The sequence below is a fragment of the Panthera tigris genome, chromosome D4 (assembly GCF_018350195.1).
Source record: "Panthera tigris isolate Pti1 chromosome D4, P.tigris_Pti1_mat1.1, whole genome shotgun sequence".
Lineage (NCBI taxonomy): Eukaryota > Metazoa > Chordata > Mammalia > Carnivora > Felidae > Panthera > Panthera tigris.
In genome coordinates this window covers 31,645,832-31,663,010 of record NC_056672.1, presented here as the reverse complement: position 1 = coordinate 31,663,010, position 17,179 = coordinate 31,645,832, and the positions used below count along the sequence as shown (strand labels likewise).

General features: G+C 37.5%; 1 protein-coding gene across 5 annotated transcripts in view; it reads right to left on the bottom strand.

Moving 5' to 3' along the window:
* The window catches only part of IL33 (interleukin 33), a 38,234-nt gene extending 28,729 nt beyond the window's left edge, over positions 1–9,505 (bottom strand). For 3 of the 5 annotated variants that reach the window (XM_042964858.1, XM_042964861.1, XM_042964859.1), the window contains exon 1: positions 9,456–9,505. The gene's annotated coding sequence lies outside the window, so the exon portion shown is untranslated. The remainder of the gene's footprint in view (positions 1–9,455) is intronic. The other 2 variants (XM_007098557.2, XM_015544920.2) reach the window with 2 other exon arrangements.
* Positions 9,506–17,179: the final 7,674 nt, after the last annotated feature.

Sequence of the window (17,179 nt, the reverse complement as noted above, 5' to 3'; positions counted from 1 at the left end):
AAAACACATAAAACATTGATGAGGAGACATTTATTCCAGATACCACAGATATATATGTAAAGCCAATGAAAGTACACTTAACTTCAATTTCCAGTGCACAGGGATGCCACTTAGATACTTCTGGAATCGATTCTGGGAACTAATAGGCTTCATATGAAGGCAGCTTTGGAAAACTAAGGAATAACAAGAGGAATTTCTAAAAGGATGAGCCAGATATTTATGGACATGTGGAAAGTGGAACTCAAGTCTCTAAAATTTAGAAGCAAGAGAAGGCAGCCTGAAGCAGCAGCTGAGATAACAAAACTTTGCATTGGTGGAAGATAAATGTAGCAGATCTCCTTTAAAAAAATAAGAAAAACATTAAAAAAAGTTTTCTCTTTAAGAATGGAAATCAACTACTTTTTAGTCAAGTGCTTGCTAGCTACATTATGAAGACTAAAGATAAGTTTCAAAAATAGATATAAAAGATAAGTTGCAAAAGATAAGTTTCGGACTCCTGACACCCAGCCAGAAGATAAGAATTGTCCTTGTGCTAAGAAACCGGTCAGCCAATGAGCCTTTACTATTTTGATGTCACATGCAGAATCTCAAGATGATCTGGTTTATCAAATGCGATAAATTACACAAAGCAGATACTTTGTTAAATTATACATCATTTGAACAATGTTTAAATCAAGAAAAATAATCAGGGTGGATTATTGTTAGCTCATAATGATTTAACAATACTTTAAACTTTCTTAAAGTATGTTGTGTTCAAAGTCTATAAAAAAACTACCTCTTTCTGCCATCTTGGAACCTGAGGAGACCTGCTGGGAACTGTACTCCTAAAACGACAGAAGGCTGTAGTCCAAGGCCATTTTTGCTGGCTATCAGCAGGGTCTCTGGAACCAGAGGGAGCACACAGCTCTTCTTAAAATTGAAGGTGTTTATGCTTGAGATGAAAATGAATTCTACCAAGCAAGAGATGCATCTATGTGTACAAATCAAAGAACAACCCAGTGACTCCTGGTGACAAACTTAGTAATCTAAAAAATCCTAGTAATCTGGTAAAAATAACTCACGCTCATGGAAACAGTGGTACAGTCATGCCAAATTCCAAAGTCACCTTTCTGCTAAAGTCACAGAATCCCTGTGATGCTGTACTCCTTAAGGATTTAAACTTACTGAAAAGCAAATAAATAAAAGTGTAGGTTTGTTAAAAATAAAACAAAACAAAACAACCACACAGTCTATCGAAACTAAATTTGTGACCATGGGGTTAAGAGAATAGTCCTTTTTTTTTTTCCTACCAAGGTAGGACACTTAAAAAAAGTGGTTCCTGACTTTTTTCCCCACTGAATCCCAAATACAATATAATGGTTCTTCCTCCCCCCACCCATTAATGTTGCTTTGCAACTGGGACACAAAAAGCAAATGCCTCAACCCCAAAATTACAATCTTAGGGAAGATACATATTTTTCTAAAGTGTGTCTGCTAGCTAACTCAAGTCTGGGGAAAAATTACTAGCTGCCCCAGACTGGCATAATGCCCGCTTATCAAAATGGCTAAAATGAAGAAGATAGAAAATATCAAGTATTTGCAAGGATTTGGGACAAATGGAATTATACATGGCTGATTAGAGTATAAATTGCTACAACCACTTTGGGAAATAATTTGGTAGCATTCACTAAAGCTGAGCATGTGCATACTTTTGACCAAGCAATTCTACTTGAAGGTATATATGAAAGGCATAAAAATGCCAAAAGACATAGTAAGGGAATGTTCATAGCAGTCTTAGTTATATAACTCTAAACTGGAAACATGGAAAATGTTCATCTACATTATAACAGATAAATTGTAACACATTTATTTAGAGGAATTCTAACCAGTAATGAGAATAAACATATGTGCAACTACACAGAGGGATCTCATAAACATAATGTTGAGTGAAAAGCTGGACACAAAACATATACTGTATGAATTCATTTGTAAATAGTTCAAAAACCCCACAAATTGAATATGTGGTGTTTGATGTTAGAAAGTAAAATACTATTCTTGAGGTAGAGAGTAGTGACTAGAAGAGGGCATAAGGAGACTCTGAGTTCTATACTCCTATTTCTTTAATTACTGAGGTTGGTTTACCTTGTAACAAACCATTAAGCTATACAGTCAGATTTGGGCAGTTTTTGTGTGTGTATGTTATATGTTAATGAATTTTTTTTTAAGTTAAAGGAAAGAGAAGACTATCAGTGAATTCTAAAATGTACACATTCTATATTCTTAAACGTGGTGGTCAAAGAGACACTGACAGAATTAAATAAGCCCTCTATATTGTGGTTAAAAAGAATTAAAGAAGTGTCAGTGTCTGTGTTTAAGAATGCATTGAGCTGACTGGAAAATGGACGGAAATGAACACATTCTCTTCTTCCCTTTGTACAAAATAAGTGGTTCTGATATGCCTGATTAAAGACTTAGTTTTCATACAGAGAAAGACAGATACCACATGTTTTCACTCTTAGGTGGATCCTGAGAAACTTAACAGAAACCCATGGGGGAGGGGAAGGAAAAAAAAAAAAAAAGAGGTTAGAGTGGAAGAGAGCAAAAGCATAAGAGACTCTTAAAAACTGAGAACTGAGGGTTGATGGGGGGTGGGAGGGAGGGGAGGGTGGGCGATGGGTATTTGGGAGGGCACCTTTTGGGATGAGCACTGGGTGTTGTATGGAAACCAATTTGACAATAAACTTCATATATTGAAAAAAAAAAGACTTAGTTTTCTGACCTGAAAAAATTGAAAATTAATCAGATTAAAAGAGATTTTTCAGGTGTTTTTCAGAGTAAGGCAGAATCCTCAGGGTAACTTTGAAAAGAGTTTGGCTGCCCTTTGCAGAAGTTCTTAAAAACGAAAAATGGTTTGAGTTCTGCAGAAATCAGAGGATGTCAACAACCTGGGAAGTTATTTGTTACCTAGGATGAATGTTGTTTCTTAGCTGACAAATCTCTTTTCTTTCACCAAAGACAAAATTTAGATATGCAGAAAGATAAACCATTCATAGCAATCCTGTCTATCTGCCAACTGTGTCTAGGACTAGGCATGTAACCCAGATCTTGCCAATGAGACAAAGGGGTGGCGTATCTGGGACTTGTGGGACAATTTTTCTCCTTAGGAGTAAGAACTTTTTGACTTTTTGACTTTGCCTCTGTGAAGATGTAATTCTCAGAGCTGGGCCAACAATATCCCATAAAGGAAGAGATCATGGACAGTCTGAAGATGGTAGAGCAGAAGGATGAGAAGAGCCTGGGTCTTGGTGACGTCCTTGATTCTTTGCACCAACTCTGGTATTGCCCACTTCAGAACTTCTTGTTAAGTAAGCACCAAGTGTCCTTATATTTTAAGCCATATCTAATTCATTATTATATTTTTGCAGCTAAAGCATATCAAGTGATACAAATTATCTTTGGCTTTTTTTTTTTTTTTTTTTTTTTTGCCTAAATGTAATCTACATCGGCTTTTTCTAAATCCTAAAATGAAATGGCAAACAACTAATGTATTCTGGACATTGTCTTAATCATATCTTTAAATACAGCTGGATTATTTAAACATTTCCCCTGCCCTCCCCCTGCCATGCTCAAAGTTCTTTTTTTCCTTTAGTTTTTAATGTAGTAAAAAATATATAACATAAAACTTATCATCTAACCATTTTTCAGTGTGCATTTCAGTAGTGTTACTAGGTCTGTTCTGCAGCAGGTATGTAGAAGTTTTTCATCTTGCAAAACTGAAACTATATTCATTGCACAACAATTCCCCATTTCCTTCTTCCCCAGGCCCCTGTCAAAACTGTCCTACTCTCTGTTTCTGTATGTTTGGCTACTGTAGATTCCTCACATAAGTGGACTGATATAGTATACAGTATTTGTGTCTGGCTTATTTCACTTAGAATGATGTCCTTAAGGTTCATCCATGTTGTAGCATCTGACAAGATTCTTTCTTTTAACATTGAATAATATTCTATTGTATGTATATACCACATTTTCTTTATCCATTTATTGGTAAATGGACATTTGGGTTGATTTTACCTGTTGGCTATTTTGAATAATATGGCATTGAACATGGGTGTACAAATATCTCTTCAAGATTTTGCTTTCAATTCTTTTGGATATATACGCAAAAGTGGGATTGCAGGATAATATAGTAGTTCTATCTTTAATTTTATGAGGAACCTTCATACTGTTTTCCATAGCAGATAAACAGTTTAATATTTAAATAATGTTATATTTAAAAAATTATGGCATAATAATATGGATATATAAATTGATATGTTATAAACAATAACATATTGTATATGAGAGAAAAAGCATGGTATGTCAGAAATAGAAAAGATAAACTGAAAATATTTTGTATCAGGACAAGATTTTGAAAACATATAAGTAACTGAGATGCTTTTTAAAAAATAAATTCAGATGGCCAATAGCAGTACTGTTATTACTATTTTTACAATTAATTCTATAGATTGCCAATATACTATTATATTATTATTTTTGCAAAACATCAATTGGATTTGTTTACCAAAAACTTTTACATGTATAAATTTGTCTAAATTTGTGTGTAAAATTGATTATGAAAATTACATATACATATACATATTGGTCATTGTGCTTGGACAAATAGTGACAAAATGAAATGACTTGTAAACACTTTGAACAAAGTTAACATTCTATTTATAAAGTGAACTTTTAAACAGGTTTTCATATCCTCCAGTAACTAATGTAGCTAACAAAGGGGCAAAAACAACAACTGTCAATAAGGTATTAACATTTTCAAATTTAAAAAAACTGAAACAATTGGGCCAAATTATAAATAAAAAATATATCTTTAATTAAAATATTTGAATTTTATTATTTTTTTCAAGTGTAGAATTTCGTGATTTATCCCTTATATTCAACATCCCATGCTCATCACATAGTAAAATAGGTAAAAACTCAAGTAGGTATATAATAAAGTGATGTTGGAACTCCATTGAAATTGCCAAAATGAACTAGTGATTTTATATATACAGATTTTCTCCCCTATCTCTGTAACTGAACTAATTTAATGTCAATAGTAAGATGAAATAATCTACTATATATCCTAGGGCCTATATTTTGTAATCTAATAATGTTCTCCACTAAAGAAATCAAAATTCTTTGGAGAATAGCTGGTTTCTGTTACAGGTAGAAGAAATGCAAGATGAGCCTGAATAACTTGTTGCCTGAAAGCAGTGATGCATTTTGTAGAGTTCTAAGGTGATTAATAAAAGAGCAAATGAACCAGCATAAAAAGGCTTCTATGTGCCAAATAGTGGCAATTTGAGTCAAAACAATAAAAAAATTATAGCTAATCAAAACAAGTTAAGTTTGAAAATGATTTATTTACAACAATGTCAACAAAAATCATGAGTCCATAATGATGCTCAAAAGAGAAAAGCACTAAAAACTGTTTTCTGTTCAAAATATCATTTCAGAATACCTATATTCATAAGTTAATTGTAAATATTTTCTCATAATATGTGAAAGTTTTTCCTTGTACAAAGACTGAAATTACTGCTTGCATAACTTTTATAGGAATTTTCTCCTATGTTTGGGATATGTCTATCAAATAGTTACAGAAATACTGGCCAAATTATTAATACTTATGTAAAACTTTAGATATTCCACACCACCCTCACTGACACATTATCCCAGATTAGCTGGTATAGTCCAAAATGAGAACGAGAGTCCCTTCTAATGCTGATATTCAGCGGGCATGCTGAATATGCTCCATGTGGCTGGTTCTTTTATTTATTTCTGCTTATGCCATACCAGAACATCAGAACATACATGAACATCATCACCCGTGGATAAACCAAGAGATATTTTTCACAACCAAATAGCCACCTAGTAATAAACTGTATCATATATTAGATGATATTAAATTTGATTATTAAGAGAAATTTAAAAATTAACAGTATGGTAGCTTTCTTTCCTTTCTTTCCCTTCCTTCCTTCCTTCCTTCTTCCTTTCTTCCTGCCTTCCTGTCTTTCTTTCTTTCTTTCTTTCTTTCAAATTACATTACATTTGAAACTTTTAAAAATCACTCTCTCTCTGTAAGAAAAAAAATATATAAACTGCTTGATAGCATTTCTTACTGCCACTGATAGAGCAACAGGCTAAGAAGTTAGAATGGTTGATATTGAACACAGCAGAGATGCAAAACAATGAACCTCTGTCAAACTCTTTAAGAAAGCATTGAATCTTTGCTAGGAAATTCAAGAGAAGTAATGAGCAAAACATGATTGCTAAATGTCTCAGATGCACTAGTATTGTGAGGGAAAATTGTGGCAATCATCTAATTTTTGAGGTGTTCAGAGTGAAGAGGAATTAGATGTAGACTGTTGTGCTAATTAAAAGTGAAAGCAATCAGCCAAGTTTGTGGGTTCTGGCAATACCAACAGGAATGGCAAAAGAAAGTTACATAAGAAAATGGTGGCTGGCGGGGAAACTTCTTCAGATGGCAATGAATGTAGACCTAAAAAAATAGGTGGAAAGTTTTAATGTCATCTCACTCATGTTTCTGTATTTGGAAATCATGGAAACTGAATTGAAAATCGCTTTACAAAAAGATTAAGGTCATACTAAATGAAGTTGTTTGGAATCCATCTTCCTTCTTGGTCCTTTTCCTTCATGGGACTTAACTCTGGATTTTAACCTCTGGTTTGAAATTTGCTGACTGCGTTATCTTGGGTTAGTACAATCTTTCCAAATCTTACTTGTTTAACTTTATAAATGGAGAATGTTATTATCTTACAGAAGTGCTGAGGATTAAATGGGATAATGGGGGGAAAATAACTCATTTAGTACATGTTCAGTGATTAATAAAGTTACCTTTAATGACTACTTCTGGCTTGCTTTATCTTTATAGGCATCAGAACACCTCTCTAAGGTAGGATTTTTTGTTATTATTATTGGTTTGTTTATTTTTATATCTTGCACCAGAGGGAAAAAATTCAGGGTCAGGAATGTTAAGTAAGATCCAAAATCACGCAGGTAGTCAATGATAGATGATGGATTTAAGGCCTGTCTGGCTCAAAAAATATGTGTATTTTTACTATTATGCTATATTGCACTCTTAAAGCAAAAACAAAAACAAAAGTATTCACAGATATAGCATGATCTACCAATAGTAACAAGGCTAGCATGCGAGTATCTGCCAGGAGTCTGTTACAGGGAGGAAGTGCTCCAAACTCCTTATTTGCCCATTACTATCCTACAATAATGAACTTTGCCTGCCCTGTGAGGCTGTTTCCTCTTAAAGCTTTCTTTTGCATGCAGATGTCAACACCAGAGAACCCAGAGGGAAACTGAAAAAAAGATTAGAGGTTTTTACCATGATTTCCTGAAGTCCTTGAACCAAGCATCATTTTTTTTTTGAAGGAATTAAGATTTTTTTCTGCTCTTCAAGGAGATTATTTTTGGTCTTGTTTCTAAATGTCCCTGCTATAAGCTGTGATATAAATAAGAAAGATTCTGACAGACGTTCTTGATTCTTACCATGTCTGCCAAAATTTCAACTTGTTGAATGAAAGATACATAGATTTTGGCACAGTCACACTCACATCTCCAAAAATGACCTCATGCTATCAGATTTACTGGCATAAAAATTCCCTGAATTTTCTTCCTCCCAGTGCTGTCCCTTCTGCAGTACTTCCCTGTAAAGATTTAAAAAAAAATTTTTTTTTAACGTTTATTTATTTTTGAGACAGAGAGAGACAGAGCATGAACGGGGGAGGGGCAGAGAGGGAGGGAGACACAGAATTGGAAGCAGGCTCCAGGCTCTGAGCCAGCAGCCCAGAGACCCACACGGGGCTCGAACTCACTGACCACAAGATCGTGACCTGAGCTGAAGTTGGACACTTAACCGACTGAGCCACCCAGGCGCCCCTTCCCTGTAAAGATTGAATTCTGCATGAGTATCTCCAAAAAAGGCCTTGTTCTGTCAAATACTCACATAAATATTCCTTGGTGTTTATTTTTTTCTCCCTTCTGTGCTTCACATACACACACCCAACAGTATTTGCTTGTAATGATTTAATTCCCCCATGAGTGAACCTTTTACAACTGAATCTCACACACATTCCCAGAAGTTAGTTGTAAGTTCTGTTTCTTTAACCCTCTGCAGACCCTAACCAGGAGTGGCAGTTTCCATTTCTCAGTCTCTTGCCTTACTTTTAGCCCTGTTTCAAACCCTAAGTAAAAATTCTAAGAATTCTTCCCTCTCCATAAATGGGAAAAAGAAAGAGGTACATTCTGGCTGTATATATTGTAAGCTAAACAGTGATGGGAAATCGAAAAATATCTAGGTCATTGCCGAGAAAATGCTTTATGTAGCTACCAGCCAAGGTTTGATGGGAAATCTAGGATCCTTTCAGAGAAGAATGGAGAAAAGGTGAAATTTGAGCTGCAGAGTTATGCTTGTTCAGAGAGTTAACTATTTAAGCATATTACTCAATTATGTGATTCTTCTCAAGCACCCTAAACTTTGGGAAATAGAGGACTCTGAAGTTTTCTGGACACAGAGCCATGCCCTTTTGGGGCAAAATTTAAAGAGGGGCATCAAGTATTCTAAAGACAAATGTGAGAAGCAATAGATAGGGATATTGGGAACAGCATAGGACCACAGTATACAGGGATGATTCAAGCTGAAGAAGCACAGTGCTGAGGAGGGAGTGAGAGTCAGGAAGATCCAACCACACTTAGTCCTAAACTCTCAAATTTCCAAAGACCTTCTAGAATCAACTTTGTGAAGCAACAGTACTTTTGGATTTGTGCCATTTTCTTTATTAAAATAGTCTGGAGGTATGTATTCATGTGTGGAAAGATAAGGCAGAGAAAAGTGCAAGGAGAAAAAAATTGCCACAAGGCAGACAGTAACAAATAAAGAGAAAAAAATCTTTAAATGAAATTGTCTAAATGAAGAATAGTAGCAAAACTAATAAGCTTTTGAATTTACCCATTTAGTCATTTAGGATGTAAATTACTTATTTTTTCAAAAACTTGTTTATTTTTGAGTAGATGATTTTGAAGGGATGACCCCTCTCGGTTCTTCTATTTGTCCTCCTTTTTTGAAACCACTGGTAAACAATTGCGAGTAGGTTTGTCTTGGAAGTACAGTTATCAACTTGTTTTATGAAGTTTTGTGGTGGGGGAGAAAAACTTACTATAAAGACTATTAATAATCAATTTTAGCAATTTATTAATGATTTTCCAAATCACCCAAAGGAAATCAAAGTGGAATTATAAGTTAGTAGCAACTATCATTATCAACTTTTACTAGTATTGGCAATAAATAGCAACAATTCAGCCTAATCCTTTATAGAAATAAAAAATAGTTCTCCATGGTTCCCAAGATCTTATTTTGCCAAACCTGAGAAAAGAATCTACCAGAATGTTAGTCTTATTCTTACCGTGTAATCTTGTTTTGATTTCTCCTCTGAAAAGCAGCAGCTCTGTGTTCAGAGGGCTTGCAGATTCTATTTATTACTCAAAGTTTGGCAGAGAATCAAATCTCCAAAGGAGGGAGATCTGAGTGGGTGAGATTTTGGCAGGTTTTAATTGCATGTAGAGAGCCAATAGAATTACAATCCTGTCAACATTCAAGATTCCCTACTTTCTGCCTTCTCTTCATCTCCATCTTAAAATTTAATTAAACAATTATGGATTTTATGTTTTGTGGTTTTTTATTTCCAACTCACATCAGAATTATCTCACATGCAATCCCCACTCCCATCTGCAACTCACAATCCTCTGCCCCCACACATTACAATTTGGCTCTCTTCAAAGTTGAACTTCACCCCCAGCACTGTTCATACTGAAATTTTTGGAAGAAGTTTTAGGTGATGATGATAAGTTCCTGAACTTACCTTCTTCTCCCATGAACACACCAAATCTACAGCTATATATGGATCATTTTCTTCTGAAATAGATATGAAAAGTAGATGAACTGCTCTTCAAAACAAAGAATAGCAACAAAAGGATACAACAAAGATAAAAAGACCACATAAAGATGGGTAGGAGAGGCAAAGACACAGTCTCACAAAAACCCCATCCCCTGGCATGGCAACACAGAACAGGAAGAGGTATCACCAGATTAATGTGGAGTTATCAGAGGAGTGAAGGGTTAGAATACAATATTGGGTGCTCCAGCCTGTGAGATCTACATGGGAAATACAAGGCCCCAGGAAATCTACAAGTCCCAAAATGCAAAAAGAAACTGAGATTCTCTTCTTGGAGAACTCACATGTGGCCTTACTTGCCCCAAGACTCAGTAAAAACAAAACAAAACAAAACAAAACAAAACAAAACAAAACACAGCAGTTTGAAAAGCACCTAGACTCTATGCGAGGACATCCATTTGCTGATCTGGAAGTATTGGCTGGAGGGATGGGATAATTGAGGTGCCTCCTGGAAATGGAGACGCTGGTGGATACAGTTGTTGCATTCTCCACATAGCCTGCAAGCACAGGCAGGTGAGCTCAGATACAGCACCCTCTCACCAACTTGTGTGGGAGGGAGGAGGAAAATGGTTATAGCACTTGCTTAGGCCAGAGAGCGCAGGCAGTTGTAGTGATTCCCCACTTCCTGGCTGGAGTGAGCAAGAGCAAGTAGTTACCACATTCCACCTTTCAGCTTAAAGCTGGTGTGTGTGCACAGACAAGGCACTCTTGCACTACATTCCTAAAGTATGTAGGGGCATGCAGTGAAGACATTTGCCCGCTGCATTTCTGAAGCTGGTGAATGTGGCCTACCCCCTATAATCTCTAGCTGCCTTGCCCAAACCAATGGGCATGTGCAATCCACACAGGGGACACACTTTAATTGCCTGGCCCTGGTGGCCAAGACTGTAACAATTGGAAAGACAGTTCTTGGCAGGCCATTAGCCTTAGGCACTGCACAGACAGAAAAACCCCAATCTTCCTATGAAAAAGGCTTACTTAGCCTAGAGCTTCAGCCTGAGGGACAAGCTTTAGTATCCCACACATTTAGAGGGTAGGAGTGCTTTCAGGGAATATAAGCAGGGATACAAAACCCTTGCAAACCCCCTTGGTCTTGCTAGAGGTTGGTGAGACTTCCCAGAAGCTTATACACTTTTTAAAAAAATATATTTGTTTATTTATTTATGTATTTGTTTGTTTGTTTTTAATTTACATTCAAGTTAGTTAGCATACAGTGCAATGTTTTCAGGAGTAGATTCCAGTGATTCATTCCCTATTTATAATGCTCAGTGCTCATCCCAACAAGTGTCTTCCTTAATGCTCCTTACCCAATTTGCCCATCACCCCACCCACAGGCCCTCCAGCAACCCTCAGTTTGTTCTCTGCATTTAAGTCTCTTCTGTTTTGCCTCCCTCCTTGTTTTTATATTCTTTTTGTTTTCCTTCCCCTACATTCATCTGTTTTGTATCTTAAATTCCTCATGAGTGGTTACATGATATTTGTCTTTGACTGACTAATTTCGCTTAGCATAATACTCTTTAGTTCCATCCACATAGTTGCAAATGGCAAGATTTCATTCTTTTTGATTGTGAGTAATATTCCACATATATATTGTGTATATATACCACATCTTTATCCATTCATCTGTTGATGGGTATTTGGGCTGTTTCCATACTTTGGTATTCATAGCACTGCTAAAAACATTGGGGTGCATGTGCCCCTTTGAAACAGCACGCATGTATCACTTCTGTATATACCTAGTAGTGCAATTTCGGGTCATAGGGTACTTCTATTTTTAACTTTTTGAGGAACCTCCATACTGTTTTCCAGAGTGGCTGTACCAGTTTGCATTCCCACCAACAGTGCAAAAGAGATACTCTTTTCCCACAACCTTGCCAACATCTGTTGTTGCCTGAGTTGTTAGTTTCAGCCATTATGACTGGTGTGAGGGGTTATCTCATTGTGGTTTTAATTTGTATTTCCCTGATGATGAGTGATGTAGATCATTTTTTCATATGTCTGTTAGCCATCTGGATGTCTTCTTTGGATAAGTGTCTATTCATGTCTTTTGCCTATTCTTCACTGGATTATTTGTTTTTTGGGTGTTGAGTTTTATAAGTTCTTTATAGATTTGGATACTAATAATCCTTTATCTGATATGTCATTTGCAAATATCTTCTCTCATTCTATCAGTTGCTTTTAGGTTTGCTGATTGTTTCCTTCACTGCACAGCTTCTTATTTTGATGAAATCCCAATAGTTCATTTTTGCTTTTGTTTCCCTTGCCTCTGGAGATGTGTTGAGTAAGAAGTTGCTGCAGCGGAGGTCAAAGAAGTTTTGCCTGCTTTCTCCTCTAGAATTTTTATGGCTTCCTGTCTTACGCTTAGTTCTTTCATCCATTTTGAGTTTATTTTTGTGTATGGTATAAGAAAGGTCATTTTCTGCATGTCTCTGTCCAGTTTTCCCTTAACCATTTGCTGAAGAGTCTTGTTTTATTCCATTGGATATTCTTTCCTGCTTTGTCAAATATTAGATGGCCATAAATTTGTGGGTCCACTTATGGGTTCTCTACTCTGTTTCATTGATCGAAGTGTCTGTTTTGGGGCCAGTACCATACAATCTTGATTACAGCTTTGTAATACATCTTGAAGTCCAGGACTGTGATACCTCCAGCTTTGTCTTCTTTTTCAGGATTGCTTTGGCTATTGGGGTATTTTCAGGTTCCATACAAATTTTATGATTGTTTGTTCTAGTTCTGTGAAGAATTCTGATGTTATTTTGATACGGATTGCTTTGAATATGTAGATTGCTTTGGGTAGTATCAACATTTTAACAATTTTTGTTTTCCAATCCAGGAGCATGGAATGTTTTTCCATTTTTTTGTGTCTTCTTCAATTTCTTTCATAAGCTTTCTATAATTTTCAGGGACTGAGAGGGAAGATGGCGGCGTAGGAGGACGCTGGGCTCACCGCGCGTCCTGCTGATCACTTAGATTCCACCTACACCTGCCTAAATAACCCAGAAAATCGCCAGAGGATTAGCAGAATGCAGTCTCCAGAGCCAAGCGCAGACGAGAGGCCCACGGAAGAGGGTAGGAAGGGCAGCGAGGTGGTGTGCGCTCCATGGACTGGCGTGAGGGAGCCGGGGCGGAGGGGCGGCTCGCTGGCCAAGCAGAGCCCCCGAGTCTGGCTGGCAAAAGTGGAGGGGCCTGACGGACTGTGTTCCAACAGCAAGCGCGACTTAGCGTCTGGGAGGTCATAAGTTAACAGCTCTGCTCAGAAAGCGGGAAGGCTGGAGGACAAAGGGAGGGAGAGCTGCTGAGCCCCCGGACGACAGAGCTCAGTTTGGTGGGGAACAAAGGCGCTCGCCAGCGCCATCTCCCCCGCCCATCCCCAAGCCAAAATCCCAAAGGGAACCAGTTCCTGCCAGGAAACTTGCTGGCACCGTGCAAACACCCAGCGCTGTGGTTCTGCAGATCCATCCCTCCGGCAGATCTGACTCCCTCCCGCTGCCACAGGGCCCCTCCTAAAGTGGATCACCTAAGGAGAAGTGAGCTAAGCCTGCCCCTCCTTCCCCCATGCACCTTGCCTACCCACCCCAGCTAACACGCCAGATCCCCAGCACCACAAGCCTGGCAGTATGCAAGTAGCCCAGATGGGCTACGCCACCCCACAGTGAATCCCGCCCCTAGAAGAGGGGAAGAGAAGGCACACACCAGTCTGACTGTGGCCCCAGCGGTGGGCTGGGGGCAGACATCAGGTCGGACTGCGGCCCCGCCCACCAACTCCAGTTATACACCACAGCACAGGGGAAGTGCCCTGCAGGTCCTCACCATGCCAGGGACTACCCAAAATGACCAAAGGGAAGAATTCCCCTCAGAAGAATCTCCAGGAAATAACAACAGCCAATGAACTGATCAAAAAGGATTTAAATAATATAACAGAAATTGAATTTAGAATAATAGTCATAAAATTATTCGCTGGGCTTGAAAACAGTATAGAGGACAGCAGAGAATCTCTTGCTACAGAGATCAAGGGACTAAGGAACAGTCAGGAGGAGCTGAAAAGCGCTTTAAACGAAATGCAAAACAAAATGGAAACGACGACAGCTCGGATTGAAGAGGCAGAGGAGAGAATAGGTGAACTAGAAGATAAAGCTATGGAAAAGGAGGAAGCTGAGAGAAAGATAAAAAAATCCAGTAGTAGGAGGGGAAAATTAGAGAACTAAGTGATACACTAAAAAGAAATAATATACGCATAATTGGTATCCCAGAGGAGAAAAAGAGAGGGAAAGGTGCTGAAGGGGTACTTGAAGAAATTATAGCTGAGAACTTCCCTGAACTGGAGAAGGAAAAAGGCATTGAAATCCAAGAGGCACAGAGAACTCCCTTCAGACGTAACTTGAATCGATCTTCTGCACGACATATCATAGTGAAACTGGCAAAATACAAGGATAAAGAGAAAATTCTGAAAGCAGCAAGGGATAAACGTGCCCTCACATATAAAGGGAGACCTATAAGACTCATGACTGATCTCTCTTTTGAAACTTGGCAGGCCAGAAAGGATTGGCACGATATCTTCAGTGTGCTAAACAGAAAAAATATGCAGCCGAGAATCCTTTATCCAGCAAGTCTGTCATTTAGAATAGAAGGAGAGATCAAGGTCTTCCCAAACAAACAAAAACTGAAGGAATTTGTCACCACTAAACCAGCCCTACAAGAGATCCTAAGGGGGATCCTGTGAGACAAAGTACCAGAGACATCACTACAAGCATAAAACATACAGACATCACAATGACTCTAAACCCGTATCTTTCTATAATAACACTGAATGTAAATGGATTAAATGCGCCAACCAAAAGACATAGGCTATCAGAATGGATAAAAAAACAAGACCCATCTATTTGCTGTCTACAAGAGACTCATTTTAGATCTGAGGACACCTTTAGATTGAGAGTGAGGGGATGGAGAATTATTTATCATGCTACTGGAAGCCATAAGCTTTCTATAATTTTCAGTGTATAGATTTTTCACCTCTTTGGCTAGGTTTATTCCTAGGTATTTTATGGTTTTTGGTGCAATTGTAAATGGGATCGATTCCTTGATTTCTCTTTCTGTTGCTTCATTATTTGTGTATAGAATTGCAACCAATTTCTGTGTATTTATTTTATATCCTGTGACTTTACTGAATTCATGGATCATTTCTAGCAGTTCTTTGGTGGAATCTTTTGGGTTTTCCATATAGAATATCATGTCATCTGCAAAGAGTGAAAGTTTGACTTCCTCTTTGCCAATTTGGATGCTTTTATTCCTTTGTGTTGTCTGATTGCCAAGGCTAAGACTTCCAATACTGTGTTGAAAAACAGTGGTGAGAGTGAACATCCTGTCATGTTCCTGACCTTAGGGGGAAAGCTCAGTTTTCCCCATTCAGGATGTATATTAGCAATGGCTCTTTCATATACAGCCTTTATGATCTTGAGGTATGATCCTTCTATCCCTACTTTCTTGAGGGTTTTTATCAAGAAAGGATGCTTGTTGTCAAGCTATGTCATCAAATGCTTTCTCTGCATCTATTGAGAGGGTCATGTGGTTCTCGTCCTTTTTTTTTTTTTTTATTGGTGTGATGTATCGCATTGATTGTTTTGCAGGTATCAGGTCCTGTATCTTAGGTATAAATCTCATTTGATCGTGGTGAATAATTCTTTTAATGTATTGTTGAATCCGGTTGGCTTCATGGAATGAGTTTGGAAATTTTCTTTCCATTTCTATTTTTTGGGACAGCTTCAAAAGAATAGGTGTTAATTCTTCATTAAATGTTTCATAGGATGCTCCTGGAAAGCCATCTGGCCCTGGACTCTTGTTTTTTGGGAGATTTTTAAATTACTAATTCTATTTCTTTACAGGTTTTGTGCCTGTTCAAATTTTCTGTTTCTTCTTATTTCAGTTTTCGTAGTTTTCTATGTTTCTAGGAATTTGTTCATATCTCCCAGATTGCCCAATTTATTGGCATATAATTGCTCATAATATTATCTTATATTGTTTGTATTTCTGCACTGTTGGTTGTGATCTCTCCTCTTTAATTCGTGATTTTATTTATTTGGGTCCTTTTTATTTTGTGCCTAACTGGCTAGGGGTTTATCAATTTTGTTAATTCTTTTGAAGAACCAGCTCCCGGTTTCATTAATCTGTTCTACTGTTTTTTGTTGTTGCTTTGTTTTTGTTTTCATTTCGATAGCATTGATTTCTACTCTAATCTTTATTATTTCCTGTCTTCTGCTGGTTTTGGGTTTTATTTACTGTACTTTTCCCAGCTCTTTAAGGTGTAAAGTAGGTTGTGTATCTGAGACCTTTCTTCCTTGTTTAGGAAGGCCAGGATTGCTATATACTTCCCTCTTATGACCACCTTTGTTGTTTCCCAGAGGTTTTGGGCTGTGCTGTTATCATTTACATTGGCGTCCATGTACTTTTAGTTTCCTTTTTAATTTCTTCTTTAGCCCATTCATTCTTTTTTTAAATTTTAGTATGAAATTTATTGTCAAATTGGTTTCCATATAACACCCAGTGCTTATTCCAACAGGTGCCCTCCTCAATAGCCATCACCCACCCTTCCCTCCCTCCCACACCCCCATCAACCCTCAGATTGTTCTCAGTTTTTTAAGAGTTTCTCATGGTTTGGCTCCCACCCTCTCTAACTTTTTTTTTTCCCTTTCCCTCCCCCATGGAATCTTCTGTTATATTTCTCAAAATCCACTAAAGAGTGAAAACATATGGTATCTGTCTTTCTCTGTATGACTTATTTCACTTAACATAACACTCTCCAGTTCCATCCACATTGCTACAAAAGGCCATATTTCATTCTTTCTCATGGCCATGTAGTACTCCATTGTATATAAACCACAATTTATTTATCCATTCATCAGTTGATGGACATTTAGGCTCTTTCCATAATTTGGCTATTGTTGAGAGTGCTGCTATAAACATTGAGGTACAAGTGCCCCTATGCATCAGCACTCCTATATCCCTTTGGTAAATTCCTAGCAGTGCTATTGCTGGATCATAGGATAGATCTATTTTTAATTTTTTGAGGAACCTCCACACTGCTTTCCAGAGCAGCTGCACCAGTTTGCATTCCCACCAACAGTACAAGAGGGTTCCCGTTTCTCCACATCCTCTCCAGCATCTATAGTCTCCTGATTTGT